We start from the raw sequence: 16,491 nt of genomic DNA on the forward strand, positions 1-16,491 counted from the left end.
GCTGGAGGTGATACGTTTAAACTTTCAATTTTCTGGACCAAAGCATCCACTTTTGCATTAACGTGATCAAGGTTACTTATCTCGTACATGCCAGTTTTCGGTTGAGGTTTTTCCACCGTTGTTCGTTCGGTTCCCCACTGATAGTGGTTTTGGGCCATGCTCTCGATAAGCTGGTAAGCATCAGCATAAGGTTTGTTCATTAGTGCACCACCTGCAGCGGCGTCTATTGTTAACCTTGTATTGTATAAGAGACCATTATAAAATGTGTGAATTACTAACCAGTCTTCCAAACCATGGTGTGGGCAAAGTCTCATCATGTCTTTGTATCTTTCCCATGCTTCGAAAAGAGACTCGTTGTCTTTCTGTTTAAATCCGTTTATCTGGGCTCTTAACATAGCTGTTTTGCTTGGCGGAAAATATCGGGCAAGAAAAACTTTCTTCAACTCGTTCCATGTGGTGACTGAGTTGGAAGGAAGAGATTGAAGCCATCTTCTAGCGCTATCTCTTAATGAGAAAGGAAAAAGACGAAGTCGAATTGCCTCTGAAGTGACACCATTAGCTTTAACAGTATCAGCGTATTGAACAAATACGGATAAATGAAGGTTTGGATCTTCGGTAAGATTTCCAGAGAATTGGTTCTGTTGCACAGCCTGCAACAGCGAAGGTTTGAGTTCGAAGTTGTTTGCTTCAATTGCGGGCGGAGCAATACTTGAATGCGGTTCATCTTGCGATGGAGCGGCGTAATCTCTAAGAGCACGAGCTGGTTCTGCCATCTCGGTTAAAGAAGGAAGATCTTTGAGATCAGGAAAGTCTATAGGAGGGAGATTGTTTGCAGCACGATATTCCCGAATTCGTCGTAAGACTCGGAGATATAGTTCGATATCGTTGATTCGTAGATAGAGCGGTTCACCTTGTGAGCGAGTGCGTGGCATACAAATCAACGAAAGAAAGAATAGAAGAAAAAGAAACCTTAGTCTCTACAGCGTAACGGAAGAGTTACGATATCGATTGAATAAAAGTCCCCGGCAACGACGCCAAAAACTTGATTGCTCGACTGTGTGAGTCGAGAATGGGATACAAACTGCAAGTGCACAGTTCTATCGCGTAGTTTTAAAAGATATCGATCCCACAGGGACTTATGAATCGATATACCGTTATCTAAGGTTACTACGTAAATCTAAGGTTAAAAATGTTTGATTGTTTGGGGAAAAACTAAAGGCTAAACTAAGATCTAGATTAAATATTAATAAAACGGATATCGGTATGTAGTTCGTCAAAACTAGGGAATCAAGTCTTTGTCGGTTTCTTGGTTTTTTTTTAAAATAAATCGTTTCAGTTAACTTTATTGGTTAAAGATTTTATCTCAAACTCTCGCTCTGTTGAATAAACCATGATTTTATATTAATGTAGCTGTCACTTATAATTAAGTCAAAAACCATATTTTGAAAACAATAAAGTTGCAGAAACTCTTTTTAAGAAAACACTGACCGTTTTAAACACCCTTATCTCAAACTCTCGCTCTGTTGACTTAGGTTATATAATCAAATCCAAATTCTTAACTCTCGTCCTCACATTCAATCTTTAAAAATACTTTTTGGAAAAGGTCAGAATTTAATTAACTCTAAAACTTGCTCTCGCCCTGATCTAGAATTAATGCCTAACTTACACTGTCCAGTTAAAACCTCAAACTCTCGCTCTATTGATTTTAACTTCTTTATGTCCTTTACTTTTGTAAAAAATCTTGTTATTAAACCTGTAAGTTGAGACCGTAAAAAGATTGATTTTAATTTTAAGTTTAGATAGACCGACTCAGTCTTGATCCCTTATTCTGCTTACTTTACATACCGATACCTAGGCGAATTAGCCAGACATGCTAAATAAACAAGAATACATATCATGCATAAACAGACTCATTCCAGGCAGATAATATAGATAAATAATAAAACAAAATATTAAATAATGATTAAAGAACCTGAATGCGTAATACAATAGTCTTGAACACTCCACCACAAGCCGGTAGGATTTGTTCTTCGATTCTTCAATTAAACAATAAATTAAACCAAGGAAATAAAACTAGAATCTAACGTAAGGTTAGATCCGATAAAAAGTTGCACAATAGTTTCCAGTGTAGAAACTATTATGCGAAAAATATCTAAATGCTAAAAAGGGAAAGGTAAATTGCAAGGGAAAAAGAATGTAGAACTTGCAAAAGAAATAAATAAAATAAACTATGTTAAGTTGCTGGAAAAGAAAATAAGCAAAAGCGTGAAAAGAAAATTGGCAGAGCTTCGGCAATATGAGCGTGGAAAAACCCGAGCGGCCTTTAGGTTTTTGAGATGGCTATTTATATTGGTGCTGGTAACTGCTTTTCGTTTCTCCAGTTCTTCAACGTGGCTAAATACACGGCGTGGATATAGGAGACCAACTCCTCAACGTCTCTTCTTCAAGTCTTCTGAGGGCGTTACTTGCGCCAAAAAGGTAGTGGAATGGTGTGACGCTCGTCACACCATGTGTGACGTCCGTCACAAGGCTGTTTTGCATGACGCTCGTCACGCACCCTGTGACGTCCGTCACAGGCACAGCATTGGTGACTTGTGCGCTTTGGGCTGGGCTTTGGCATTTGGTTCCTTTTCTCTCCTTTTTGCACCTTCTTTTCTTCCGTTTTCACTTGTTCTTCAAAATGGACTACCTGAGACAAATAGGAAGAAAATACCACGTAATATCTCATAAAATGCAGTAAACCGAAATAAATAGTCATAGAATTTAATGGAATTAAGTCCTAAAATATGATATAATTTCGTGTTATCAGCGGGACATGACCGTAATACCGTAATATCGTAAGGCAAAAGAGAGGTCCAAGATCACATATTTAAAGGCCATATTTTAAAGCTAATTAGGTAATTAGGATGAATCTCCACATTAAAATCAATATATTAAAAATAATACATTAAGATTACTACATTAAAATTAATTAAACAATTTAGGGTAGATCTTTACAAGGGTATCCCACAAATAAAGTGGAAGACCTAAACAGCAATCTTTTCCTGGGGTGTGTGAACCTTTGCAACATTCAGCAAACGGGTTAGAATACCAAATCAGGGTGCAATCGAGGATTACACCGCAAAACGAACACAGCAGTATGCATGTCAGGCAAACAACGCAGAATTAACATAGAATAGATCAGATAAGCATAGGACATAACAACCAAAATATTAGCGACTGTCACGTTCGCCTCTGCCTCGCCTAGCGAAGGCCTAGCGAATATTCGCTACATGCTCGCTTAGCGATGTGCTAGCGAGCGACTGCGGGTTTTGAATTTCAGAACAGTATAATCTCAGCATGCTGCAAGCCTTATGGTATTCAATTACAGAAATAATATGGTCAAACATTCAGGATAGGCAGGCATACTTAAACTCACATGCAAAATCTAACTACATATCCAAAAATTCGATTATGATGCATTATGTATTTAGAGATTACAACTTGGAAGCATAAAACAATAGTGATGCGCAAACCTGTTGCAGCTGAATTGTAACACTGAACTGGCAGATCGCTTTTGGTATCGGGTGGAGTTGGACGGCGGTAACTTCGGTGTGGATGAGCGGCCGTCAGGGTTTCTTTACTTCGCCCTCTCTGGACTAGTCTTTAGGGTTTCTATGCCAGGGTCTCCGTCCGTCGTCGTCTGTTTTTGTTCCCCCTCTTTCTGACTGAAGCTTGGCTATTTATAATGCTCTTGTTGTGACCTAATGGGCTCAGAATGAAGCCCGAAAATTCTGTTATTCGCAAGCTTCGCTAGGCAAGCTGTATAGCGAAGGGTTCGCTAGGCGAAGGAATTGCTCGCCTAGCGAGCAAACTAGTTTGGGCCTTTTCTGGATTGGGCCTGTTGTGAGCTGGGCTTTGTTCCTTTAAGGTCAATGCCTTGAAAAATAAGTTGGAGTGCCTAAGAAATGCCTTATAATATTAATGGGCAAATTTTGGGGTATGACAGCTGCCCCTGTTCAAGATTCTTGAACCGAGAGAGTTAGGATGGTAAGTGCGCCATTCGTGGTCTGGAGGTGGAAGATTATTGAACACTAGAACGCCCCAAGAATTTGCACTTGTTAATTAGTCTTGATGGAGATGGGTTTAAAGATGCCATCCAGGTAGTTTGATGATGAGAGCTTCAGAGTGCGTCGTACGTTAGACGATATCTGAAACCATGTGTGTCATACTAGGTCATACGCTAGACCGTATAGTGGGTCATCCATTAGGCTGTCGACTTTACTGGGGAGTCAGAGTGCGTCATACGCCGCTGGGGTAAAAGATCAGAATGGACCATATGCTAGATCGTATCTGAATTGCAGGATGAGCCATCCGTTAGGCTGTATCTGATGAAAAGTAGTCGTGCGCTAGACTGCACCTCGGAATGTACTGTACGCTAGGTAGTATCTGAGGAAAGATCATCCAAATGAGTCGTACGCTAGACCGTATCGGGCTTGTTGGAGGAGTCATATGCTGTGCCGAATCAGGATGAGATAAAGATCCGAATGAGTCATACACTGCTGGGGATAAAGGATCAGAATGGATCATACGCTAGATCGTATCTGAATCGCAGAATGAGTTGTCCCTTAGGCGGGTGACTTTATTGAGGATGAAACATCGGAATGGATCGTACGCTAGATCGTATCCGAGTTGCAGAATGAGCCGTCCATCAGGCCGGTGACTCCGCTGGGGATGAAATACCAGACTGAATCGTACGCTAGACTGTATCTGTCCATTAGGCAGTATCCGGGAGGGGTAGTCGTATGCTAGACTACACGCTAGGTAGCCTCTGAGAAATGACAGGTCCTACCGGGTCGTAAGTTAGACCGTATTGGAGTAGTTGAATGTCATAATGGATCGTCCGTTAGCTCATATCTGAGTGGAAGGAGTCATATGTTGAGCTGAATCAGAATAAACCGTACGTTAGACTGTATCTGATCGTATTTATAGATGTTGTATTTGCGATAAATGGCTGGGATGGGCTTAAAGATACCATCCTTAGGAGGAAAATTATCCTGAAAAATAAAGTTAGCTTCATGCCATGTCATGATGCATGAGATGTTTTATGCTTTTGACAATAAATGCGAGCAATGTATGCATGCGTATGCTGTGAAATGATGTAATGAATGAATTATGCATCTGAAAGGTTCCTCCCGAGGGCTCTACTGGGGAAAATAAATCCCCATATTACGATTGGAGATATTTGTATTGATGACCCTTCCTTAGCTGGGGATACTCGATTTTTGTCTGATGGCAGAAACATCCAACAGAGCCCGGCTGGGGATAGAAGAGATGACTAGTCTGTCCGGTGATGCCAACCTCTTCTGGGGAATAACTGGTTTCGCTGGGGAATAGAATTAGCAACGGATTCCTTGGAAAGCATAGTTAGACCTTCTCCTCGATCCTGAAGTCTCGTAGTAATCGCTATTTCTATTTTATGCATGCATTTTTGGTAAACATCGATTATATTCAAATGCATATATTAATTCAAATTAAATCAATGGACGTTTACGCAAACAAAACAGAAAAGGTAAAACAAAAGCATCTTTTGGAAATAAAATGGTATTGATTTTGAAGGAGGGCCTATAAACAGGCAATTCGTGTACAGGGAGACAGAAATCCTAGTAAGAGGAAATTGTCGAGAAAACAAAGAGAAAGCTATGAAGAAAAAGTCCTATTGATTTTAATTCCACTACTGTCATTATGTCTTCAAGCATCTCATCCCTTGCTGTCGGATGGAAGTGATTGGCTTGTTCAGTCCCTTGAACTTGGATGAAGCTGTCTGAGAACGGGACATAGTCATACGCTTTAAATCCCTAATTTTTGCCTGGACCGCCTTTTCAGGTTTTCAGTCCACCAGGATACCCTTTTTTGCCCAAGCCGCCTTTTCAGGTTTTCGACTTGCCGGATGTACATTTTTATATGTCTATCCCTAATTTTGCCCGAACCCTTTTGGTTCGCCGGGATGCCCTTACTTTTACCTAGGTACGTCGACCTAGCGGGTCTCTTTTATGCGTAGTATTTTTTGACTATGTCTGTGTTCACGGGATGCGGGAAATCTTCCCCATCCATTGTAGCAAGTATCATGGCTCCACCAGAGAATACTTTCTTAACTACAAATGGCCCTTCGTATGTGGGAGTCCATTTGCCTCTGGGATCTCCTTGTGGTAGAATGATACGCTTAATCACCAAGTCACCAATTTGATACACCTGTCTCTTGACTCTTTTGTTAAATGCCTGGGTCATGCGCTTCTGATATATCTGCCCATGACAAACAGCCGCAAGTCTCTTCTCGTCAATCAAATTCATCTGATCGAGTCGAGTTTGAATCCATTCATCCTCATCTAAGCCCGCCTCTTTCATGATTCTCAGAGAGGGAATCTGAACTTCCACCGGTAAGACGACTTCCATTCCGTAGACTAAAGAGAAAGGAGTTGCCCCTGTCGAAGTGCGTACTGAAGTGCGATAACCATGAAGAGCATATGGTAACATCTCATGCCAGTCTTTGTACGTTACTGTCATCTTTTGTATGATCTTCTTGATATTTTTATTAGCAGCCTCCACGGCGCCGTTCATCTTTGGCCGGTACGGAGAAGAGTTATGGTGTTTTATCTTGAACTGCGTGCAAAGTTCAGTAATCATCTTGTTGTTCAAATTAGTGCCATTATCAGTGACAACTCTTTCGGGGATGCCATATCGACAAATGAGATTATTCTTGATGAATCGTGCCACCACATTCTTAGTGACAGAAGCAAATGAGGCTGCCTCTACCCACTTTGTAAAGTAGTCAATAGCCACGAGGATGAAACGATGTCCGTTAGAAGCAGTAGGTTTAATCTCTCCAATCATATCAATGCCCCACATTGCAAAGGGCCAAGGGGCTGTCAACACGTTTAAGGGAGCCGGAGGCACATGTACTTTGTCCGCATATATCTGGCACTTGTGACAAGTTCTGGAGTGACGGTGGCAGTCAGCTTCCATGGTAGACCAATAGTACCCTGACCTCAGAATCTTCTTGGCCATCGTATGTCCACTAGAATGAGTCCCAAAAATGCCGTCATGCATGTCTTCCATAATCTTTTCTACTTCCTTTTTATCCACACAGCGAAGCAAAGTTGAATCATGATTACGCTTGTATAATACTCCATTACTCAAAAAGAACTTAGCGGAGAACTTCCTCATAAATTTTCTGTCGTTGATGGATGCCCCTTCAGGGTATTCCTGAGTTTCTAAATATCTTTTCACTTCGTGGAACCAAGGTTTCTCCTCTGCTCCCTCAGTATGAAGTTCATAACAATATGCTGGTTCATCCAATCGTTCAATGGTGATCCTGGGAGCTTCATTATCCCATCTGACTCTGAACATAGACGACATGGTAGCCAATGCGTCTGCCAACTGATTCTCTTCTCGTGGGATATATTCAAATGTAATCTCTTCAAAGTATGGGATTAACGTCATCACCCGCTCTCGATAAGGGATGAGATTTGGATGTTTAGTGTCCCATTCTCCTTTGATCTGACTGATTACTAATGCTGAGTCTCCATACACACTTAAAGACTTGATTCTTAGGTCTATAGCAGCTCTGAGTCCCAAAATACATGCCTCATACTCAGCCATATTATTGGTACAATCAAAACATAGTGCGGTAGTGAAAGGTGTATGGTAACCCCCGGGAGAAATAATTACAACCCCAACACCATGGCCCAATGCATTAGAAGATCCATCAAACACCATAGTCCATCGGGATCCCAGATCGGGTCCTTTATCCGGTCCAGGTTTTTCATAATCAGTAACAAGCATGACATCCTCATCTGGAAACTCAAAATTCATAGATTGGTAATCGTCCACCGCTTGATGAGCCAACTGATCAGCTAGCACGCTTCCTTTGATTGCTTTCTGGGTAGTATACTGGATATCATATTCCGTTAAAGTCATCTGCCATCTTGCTATTCTTCCGGAGAGGGCAGGTTTCTCGAATATGTATTTGATAGGGTCCATCTTAGAAATCAGTAAAGTAGTGTGATTCAACATATACTGTCTTAGTCGGCGAGCAGCCCAGGCCAAAGCACAGCAAGTTCTCTCGAGCAGTGAGTATCTTGTTTCACAGTCGGTAAACTTTTTGCTAAGGTAGTATATGGCATGCTCTTTTCGACCAGACTCGTCATGTTGCCCCAACACACACCCCATTGAATTTTCTAACACGGTCAAATACATGATTAGAGGTCTTCCTTCAACTGGTGGTATCAGGATCGGAGGTTCTTGAAGATACTTCTTGATTTTGTCAAAAGCTTCTTGACATTCGTCATTCCATATCATCTTTTGTTTTTCCTCAGTAACTTGAAGATGGGTTTGCAAGTAGTGGTCAAATGGGAGATAAACCGGGCAATGTAATTCAAACGTCCCAAGAAACCCCTGACTTCTTTATCTGTACGTGGAACTGGCATTTCTTGAATAACTCTCACCTTAGCCGGGTCAACCTCAATTCCTTTACCACTGACAATAAAGCCCAAGAGTTTATCGGATCTTACGCCAAAGGTGCATTTGTTCGGGTTCAATCTCAGTTTGTATTTCTTCAACCTCTCAAACAATTTGTACAAATGGTCGAGATGTTCTTCTTCAGTATGAGATCGGGCTATCATGTCATCCACATATACTTCTATTTCATGATGGATCATATCATGGAACAAAACCACCATAGCACGCTGGTACGTTGCCCCGACGTTCTTTAAACCGAATGGCATTACTTTATAACAGAAAGTGCCCCATTGCGTCACAAACGTAGTTTTCTCCATGTCTTCAGGTGCCATCTTAATCTGATTATATCCTGAGAAGCCGTCCATGAAGGAGAATACTTTGTGTTGAGCGGTGTTGTCTACCAGAACATCAATATGCGGGAGTGGAAAGTCATCTTTGGGACTCGCTTTATTCAAATCTCGGTAATCTACACACATTCGCACCTTACCATCCTTCTTCGGCACTGGTACCACATTAGCAACCCATTGAGGATAAGAAGTAACAGCCAGAAAACCTGCATCAAATTGTTTCATAACCTCGACTTTGATTTTCTCAAACATTTCAGGACGCATGCGACGAACCTTTTGCTTAACAGGACGACAGTCTTCCTTCATTGGCAGACGATGCACTACTATATCAGTATCCAATCCGGGCATGTCTTCATAAGACCAAGCGAAAATCTCTACATAGTCATGTAACATCTGGATCAATCTTCCTTTGACACTGTTTTCCAAGCCTGCTCCTATTTTGACCTCTTTCTTGTCCACTTCGGTACCTAGATTTACAATTTCGATTGACTCTTCATGCGACTGTATGGTCCTTTCTTCTTGCAGTAACAGTCTGGCAAGTTCTCCAGGTACTTCACAATCTTCCTCACTTCCATCCTCAGCTTGGTAGATCGGATTTTCAAAGGCATAATGAACAGTAGTAGAGCTATTATCAACAGGATCCAGAGTGGGTGTGGATCTGCAATTTGTTACGTGAGTGTGTGTAAGAAAACATAGCCTTTTTTGGAAGATGATAGGAAAGATGAAGAGCGCAATATTTGAATGCAAAAAGTCCATTGATTTATTGAATATGAATATGCTTATGAAAATGACAAAACCCTTAACAAATTAGCTATTGTGCCCTGGGCATAGACACAATGCTTTAAGAAGTTCGATTGTAAAAACTAAAAAAATTTGCAACACTAAAATAGACAATAACAATTACTCCTGACTAAAGGAAATCGGGATAGTGTCTTCAGCCTTCCAATTATTGAGTCCGTCACCAATTGTTGGGAAAATCCAGCTATCCAGGTCGCAATCGCTATCAGCATCTTCTACAGCATTAATTTGATCTTTGACCATCTTTTCAGAGTTGAATCCCAAACCAGACTTGTCAGACTTGTATGGTACGTCGATCAGTTGACCCCAGTCAGTACGATTACCATCTTCAACCACGGCTTGAGCGTCCTTCAGAGAAATCATAGCAGGAGGAGCACAAATGACCTTAGGCGCACAGGAAGTTGGCTTAAGGACAGGATTAGTCGGAGGAACTACTTCAAATGACTGACAAGGAGTCTCAATGAATTCACCATCCATCTCGACGTATCTGAAGGCATGCACACTACTGACAATGTACTCTTCTTCTCCGCACACAGTGACAATCTTACCCTCTGTTGGATACCTCAACTTTTGATGGAGAGATGAAGCTACAGCACTTGCCCCATGAATCCAAGGGCGTCCCAGCAAGCATGAATAGGCAGGACGAATGTTCATTACGTGAAAGGTAGTGTTAAAGACTTGAGGTCCTATCTTGATAGGGAGGACCATTTCACCGTGGACAACGCTCTTCGCACCATCGTAAGCACGTACCACAATGTCACTAGGTTTCAGTTCAATGCTTTTACAGTCAAGTTTATCGAGCACGGCTTTCGGTAGCACATTCAAAGAAGAGCCATTATCGATCAACACATGAGACAAGGTGATGCCTTTACACTCGATGGAGATATGCAGGGCTTTATTGTGATTCTTTCCCGTTGGTGTCAGGTCAGCATCAGAAAAGCCTAGGCCATTGTCAATAGCCAGATGGGCAACATAATTTTCGAACTGATCGACGAATGTCTCCTGAGGTACATGAGCGGTCTTCAGGAATTTTATCAGTGCATTGGCATGAGACTCAGAAGATAACAACAAGGATAACATCGAGATCTTAGACGGGGTATGGCCCAACTGTTCTACCACATCAAAATCGCTCTTACGGATGATTTTCAACACTTCTTCCATTTCCTGTTTGGCAACATCATCGGTAGTAACTTCGACCGGTGTCTCTGACTGAGAAGGAGTGATTGGCTCCTTTCCTCGAGTTTCAAGGACGGGAGGTGAGATTTCTGGAGAGAAGATCCTTCCGCTTCGAGTGACTCTACTAGTCCCAACAATGTCATTAGGATTAGCAGAATTACCTACTTGCTTTACGCCATGGATGTAAACATCACCTCCATAGTTCCACGGAAGGGATTTGCTTGAGGCATATGGTACTGGGCCAGGTGCAGTAATGATTAGGGGAGCTACCTTGGGCTCAGCAGTAATCTTCACAGGTACTCTGGGAGCAGTAATCTTCACTGGAACTTTGGACCTTGCAATCACAGATATTTCTTCAACAGTGTTTTCCACCTTAGGAATCCTTTCAAAGAGAATTGTACGATCATCCATCAGCCGTTGAATACCGTTCCTCAACTTCAAGCACTCGTTGGGCCGAAGTACACAAAGATCGCAACTTTCAGCACAACCTGGAAATAAACCAGCTTGCAATAAATTCTTCTTGATGATCAGGAGAGGAGATGTTAAGTCTGCTACAGTAGTGATGTGAGAATAATCATCCGCAACATTAACAGTCTTGTCATGATTAGGCATGGGAGCAGTGATGACATTAGGAGTCTCCGGAGGCTCAAATTCAATTTCTCCAGCTTCGATCATATCCTGAACCTTATTCTTCAATGACCAGCAATCGTTTGTATCATGCCCGGGGCTATCGGAGTGATATGCACACCTGGCATTGGGGTTATAACGAGAAGAAGTAGTGTTGGGTTTCGTAGGAGGATCTCTGAGGGTGATCAAATTTGCCTTTAGCATTCCCTGCAGTGCCTGTGCCAAGGTCATATTGATCCTGGTAAACTGCCTTCTTAGCTTGTCTTGTTTGGGCTGGAAGTTTTGAGATGGCGATGCTGCAATCGTAACCGCTCCAATGGTATGGTCCCGATTTTTCTTGTTACGACCCTTTTGACCGTACACAGCATTCGATTCATTCCTCCCCTGATAGGACCTTTTGGCGCTTGCGGAGGTAGTCGCCTGTATCTTTCCACTTCGGATGCCGCTCTCCACGCGTTCACCTGTCAGTATAAGTTCAGTGAACCCTGATGAAGAACTTCCCAGTAGATGGCTGTAGAATGGGCCGGTCAGCGTGCCCATGAACATGTCTACCAATTCTCGGTCGGTCATAGGGGGTTTGACTCTGCCAGCCAAATCTCTCCATTTCTGAGCATATTCTTTAAAGCTTTCTTTAGATCCCATAGTCATATTCTGCAACTGTAGCCGGGTAGGCGCTAGTTCAGAGTTATACTGGTATTGTTTATAGAAAGCTGTTGCTAAGTCAGTCCAGGTGCGGATGTTCGAGCTCTCGAGTTGATAATACCATTCCAACTGTGTACCAGACAGACTCTCTTGGAAGAAATGGATCCATAGCTTCCTATCAGTGGTATGCGGCTGAATCTTTCTCACATAAGCTCTCAGATGCATCTGAGGACAAGACGCACCATCGTACTTAGTGAAAGTGGGGATCTTGAATTTGCGAGGAATGGTCACATCGGAGACCAGACCCAAACTTTCGAAATCCAGACCGGGCGCCTTCTGACCCTCCATGGCTAGTATACGTTCTTCCAGCAACTTGTACTTATCATCTCTTGGAGAGTACTGTTCATTTTCATAATCTTCATCGTCATCCTCAGGGTTGGAGAAATCAACATTCTCCTCCTCTGAATCATTCTCCGGCTCCTCTTCTGGACCATTTGGAATTCCAAACTTGACTCCCGCGGCCTGTCTTTTAAGCCTTCTTCCCGTGTTAATGTAGCTCATAGGTTTCTGGTCTTTCTTCTTCTCGAGCAAGAGGGCCTTCAGTTCCTCCTGCCCTTTGGATAAGCTTAGCATCATCTCCTGGAATTGAGCATTCTGAGCCTGGAGGTCTTTGACAGTTTGTTTGAGGGCCATGTTTCTGTTTAAGAGGAAGACCGTGAGAATATGATCCTTTAGAGTACCTGTTATGCAATGTTATGTTATGCAATGCAATGTATGAAATGTTTTCAAGGACTTTTGGAATTTAACTTTGCGTAAACTACCAAAAAGAGAGGAACTTTTATTACTAATTTTTTTTAATCAATGTTCATTACAAAAATAATAATAAAAATACAATGAAAGCTTAAGTCTCCCAGGGGCGGCTTCTTTTTGGGCGAAGATACACATTGAGTCTTCGTTCCTCATTAAGCTGGCTGGTGAGCTCTAGTACTTTCTTCTTTTATGCCTTGAACTGAGCTTCGAAAGTATCCCTTTCTTCTCTCAACTGGGTCCAGGATCTCTTCAACTCTTCAACATCGGTAGGCATATCTGGATAAGGAATAATCTGAGAAGTACCTTCTTCAGTTTCTGGTTCAACAATCAGCGGTCCGACTGCAAGATATGGCATGACAAGTTCACGAGCTCTTGCGCGTACCCATCTGAGATAAGGTTCCATAGGAATAGAGTTTTTCTGTCCTAAGGTGCTTCTTTTCACCATGCCCCAAGCTCGTGCGAACCTTTGACAGAGACCTTGAGAGTCATTGTCATAGTCAAACACTGTACCTTGAATAATCATTTCATGTGGACCATCTCTTCGAGCATAACCAAACTGACGTAAGGCCAAGGCAGGATTATAAGTAATGCCTCCTCTTATCCCCATGAGTGGTACATTAGGGAATTCTCCATAACGGTCGATGAGGATAACATTTTCTCTGAGATTAGAACACCAACGGATGTCTGAATGGGAGAGTGCCATTATCCTTTGAGACCATTTCAGATTTTGATCATTCTTCAAGACTGATTGAGGAAGGTGCGAAATAAACCACCTAGACAATAAAGGTATGCAGCACATGAGAGTCTCTTGTCTCTTCCTAGTACGGGTGTGAAGGGAATGCAAAATATCTCCGAGCAAGGTAGGCACAGGGTTATGAGTGAGGAATATCTTAATAGCATTCACGTCTATGAATTGGTCTGGATTAGGGAATAACACCAAACCATAGATTAGTAATGCTAGGACATCTTCGAAAGCATGGACCTTCATAACTTTTAGGAATTCTCGGGCCTTACTTATCAGAAATTTGGCAAGTAAACCCTTAACTCCACTTCTTGTTACCCAATTAATTTCAATGTCAAACTTTGTCATGTGTAAAGCTGCGGCAACTTCTTCAGACTTCGGAACCTTTTCTAAACCACTGAAAGGTGTTTGGTCAAGAATAGGTATCCCTAGCAACTTGGAGAATTCTTCTAATGTGGGTACCAACTGATAATCTGGGAAGGTGAAGCAATGATGCTTAGGATCGAAGAACTGGAATAGAACTCTCATCATATCTTCCTTGAAACCAGTGGTAACCAAATTGAGGATAGAACCATGTTTCTTGATGAACTGAGCATGATCGGGAAGTTCTGACACTAAATCCTTGAGTTGAGGAGGGATCGTTACAAGATTGATCCGGATAGTCTTCCTGGAAGCCATAACCTGTTTAACAGGGCAAAGCTAAATCCCTAAGTCCTTGAAATGGTTAGTACAATGTCATGATGTTATGATGTTATGATGTTATGATGTTATGTAAATAGCAAGCACAAGCAAGTCACACAACAATCATTCCTAAGTTTTAAGGCTTGCATGAGTTCCATAGGTAAGTACCCTCCCCACTGAAGTTTGGTTGGTTCAACCTGTCCTAGAATAGTAACCGGGTTCTATAAGGATCTCAAATCATCGACCTTCCTTTAAGTCCACTTCAGTGCAACACCAAGTGGTTGACCGGAGCTTCTCTAAAGTCCAATCTCAAAGAGTGTAGTATCGAGTCTCAACCAACCCCAGTCGGAACCGAAGTCAGTTATCTCACTACTTTCTAATGGCTAGGATGAGTCAATTAGGGTTCTAAAGGTCTGGTTAATGCTTTGATGACACCACGCGGAAGCCAAATTTTTCCTCAAGTAAACATGAGGAACATCAGGACATCCAAAGTGTCACATTAACCGTAGCCATCATTTTAACCATTCCAGTATACGCCGGATAGTCACGATGATCTATTGCTACTTACCTAAGGTACACTAGATCCGGGTGTAGGATCTTTCACTCAAAAATACCCACGCAATCCCTTAAAAGTAAATCAGACAATTTGGAATAAGTGATCTTGTTTTTAAGGTAACCTCTCTTTTTAAGGGTCCCCAGCAGAGTCGCCAGTTCTGTCATACGGTGAACTGACTTTATGTGTTTTTAATCGCAATGTCGCGGTTAGCAAGAGTCGCCACCGACTTTTCTTTTATCCAATAAGGAAAGGTGGAAAAGAACAGGAAAGACCTTAATTTAAATTCTTAGGTTCGGGAGGTACATTATACAAAGGGAAGGTATTAGCACCCTTTGTATCCATGGTTATCCATGGGCTCTTAATTGCTTAATCACTTATATTTTTATTGTCTGAAAAAGTGTTTATGAAATGCTTAGAAAATGTTTTGAAAAGAGACTTTAGCTTTGTAATGATTCTTGTATGAATGTATACAAAGTGGTTATCTCATTTAGTTTTGAAAGTTGTTTAGAAAAATATAACTCGGTAATGATTCTAGTATGAATGTATACCAAGTGGTGATTTTCTAAAAGATGTTTTGAAAGGTGTGAGGTGTGAAAAGTATTTTAAGTTATGAATAAGCAATTAAGAGTTATACCTGCCAAGGTCTTTATGGGCATTTCCTATCCTTGTGAGGGTAAAACTGTCCTTACTATTGAGAAGTAAGTAGTTTTATCCTTTGGATGTAAAAGGGTCATCGTAGGGTCATCGATTGGTCATTGAAGGCAACAGTTGTAAGGATACCTTAGCATTCGAAGGGACGATCATCATTTAACCGTAGGCTACACCGAAGGGTCATCGAGGGACAAAAATCATATATTCGAGGCAACATCCGAGGGACTATGATTTATTTTATGATGATTTAATCGAAGGGTCTTTGCTAAGTGTATCCCCACATTCGCGGGACATGACCGTAATACCGTAATATCGTAAGGCAAAAGAGAGGTCCAAGATCACATATTTAAAGGCCATATTTTAAAGCTAATTAGGTAATTAGGATGAATCTCCACATTAAAATCAATATATTAAAAATAATACATTAAGATTACTACATTAAAATTAATTAAACAATTTAGGGTAGATCTTCACAAGGGTATCCCACAAATAAAGTGGAAGACCTAAACAACAATCTTTTCCTGGGGTGTGTGAACCTTTGCAACATTCAGCAAACGGGTTAGAATACCAAATCAGGGTGCAATCGAGGATTACACCGCAAAACGAACACAGCAGTATGCATGTCAGGCAAACAACACAGAATTAACATAGAATAGATCAGATAAGCATAGGACATAACAACCAAAATATTAGCGACTGTCACGTTCGCCTCTGCCTCGCCTAGCGAAGGCCTAGCGAATATTCGCTACATGCTCGCTTAGCGATGTGCTAGCGAGCGGCTGCGGGTTTTGAATTTCAGAACAGTATAATCTCAGCATGCTGCAAGCCTTATGGTATTCAATTACAGAAATAATATGGTCAAACATTCAGGATAGGCAGGCATACTTAAACTCACATGCAAAATCTAACTACATATCCAAAAATTCGATTATGATGCATTATGTATTTAGAGATTACAACTTGGA

The 16,491-nt window shown here is 41.6% G+C and overlaps 1 pseudogene; it reads left to right on the plus strand.

Moving 5' to 3' along the window:
* The first annotated feature begins 288 nt into the window (after positions 1–288).
* LOC127099017 (uncharacterized) lies at positions 289–388 on the plus strand (annotated as a pseudogene).
* The last annotated feature ends 16,103 nt before the right edge of the window (positions 389–16,491 follow it).

This window comes from Lathyrus oleraceus, chromosome 6 (genome assembly GCF_024323335.1).
Source record: "Lathyrus oleraceus cultivar Zhongwan6 chromosome 6, CAAS_Psat_ZW6_1.0, whole genome shotgun sequence".
NCBI classification, from domain to species: Eukaryota; Viridiplantae; Streptophyta; class Magnoliopsida; order Fabales; family Fabaceae; genus Lathyrus; species Lathyrus oleraceus.